The sequence below is a fragment of the Dipodomys spectabilis genome, unplaced genomic scaffold (assembly GCF_019054845.1).
Source record: "Dipodomys spectabilis isolate Male_0828 unplaced genomic scaffold, ASM1905484v1 ptg001660l, whole genome shotgun sequence".
In the NCBI taxonomy this organism is placed as follows: domain Eukaryota; kingdom Metazoa; phylum Chordata; class Mammalia; order Rodentia; family Heteromyidae; genus Dipodomys; species Dipodomys spectabilis.
This window is the reverse complement of record NW_024872337.1, coordinates 22,415-23,841: the sequence shown is the minus strand read 5'-3', so window position 1 is coordinate 23,841 and position 1,427 is coordinate 22,415. Positions and strand designations below refer to the sequence as shown.

Below are 1,427 nucleotides of genomic sequence, written 5' to 3'. Positions count from 1 at the left end.
CCTACAGTTTTAACAGAAACTGTGTAGCTAACATAGTCAACTCTATTCTGCCCCTTTACAGAAAGACTTTGCAACTTCTCATCAGTAAAGTTTCTATAAACTCTGAAATGGACATACTTAGTAGTATTTATCTGCTACCATAAATCTTAAATACTTTATAGAAAAGTATTATGACCTGCCAAACAGTCCCAGTTTTGGCATATATAAGCAAATTCCAAAAATTAAATATATTTAAAACATTAAAACTTTTAACAAACATTAACACTTGCTGCAGTGTTCATTATGACATGTCCCTTGTATAGAATAATTGAATTCCTCCTCCTACACATCTCTTGAACAACAAGTATCTGGAATTATTTTGTTTTTGACATGTCAATCTTGACTTTATTCTTAATTGTGTACTTATGTAAGAAGTACATGTTTCTAAAATTTCACAATTCTTTTAAACTTAGTTTTTGTTGAATTGTCTAGTTTAAGAAAATCAATTACAATTTATATATAAAAAAATGTTCTGTGCTCAATCCAGCATCACATACACTAACATTGGAAAGATACAGAGAAGATTAACATGGCCCCTGCGCAAGGAAGACAGGCAAATTCCTGAAGCATTCCATCGCCCAATTTGTCAGGAAATGGAAAGACTTGGAAAAAAATTATTAAGTGAAGTAAGCCAAGTCCAAAGAAACATAGGTCACATGGTTTCTCTAATTTTCAATAACTAATATATGTCTGAGATAAGCAGAAAAGGTCAAAAGTTATGTGTACATGACCAGATAAGGTTATGTTAACAGAAATGAACCCCAAGTTAGGGACACAAGTGGGTTTTTTTCTTGCTATTGTTTCTCACGTACTTATAACGTACAGTATGTGTTTTTTTGTTTCTTTATATGTTCCTCCCCCATGCTACAACACCTGTTTCACTGTATTTGAAGTTGTTGCGCCTACATCTTTTATATACTCTCCTCCTCTAATTTGCTTTGGAGAAGGAAAAAAAAACCAAAATGCTTAAATAAGGATACAGGTTGACACATTGTAACAATGAGATGCACAAGAAACTATTTTGTAAAGTGAACTTTACAATTGAGGGGGGAAAGGGAGGAGGTTAATGGACTTGTGGAGGTGGGAGGGAAGGGATGGTAGGGGAACAATAAAGGAGGAGGTAACAATGCTTTTTAGGAAATTTACTCATTACCTTGCTCATGTAAATGTTACCTCTCTGTACAGTATTTTTACAATATGAACGTATAAAAATGTTCTGAGATGGAAGAGTTTATTTCCTTTATTTTACTCATATAATATCGTTAGCAAAGAAATTCATGCAAAACGCCGATATGAAGGTATTTTGAATAAATATGTGTGTGAATGCACGCATGTGCTCAAGCACTTGCATGTGTGTTGGCTTGCTCAGAGTTTGAAATCAGAGCTTC

The 1,427-nt window shown here is 33.7% G+C and overlaps 1 pseudogene; it reads left to right on the top strand.

Annotated features, from left to right (window-relative positions):
• Window positions 1-513: 513 nt before the first annotated feature.
• On the top strand, window positions 514-626 carry LOC122103089 (annotated as a pseudogene).
• Window positions 627-1,427: the final 801 nt, after the last annotated feature.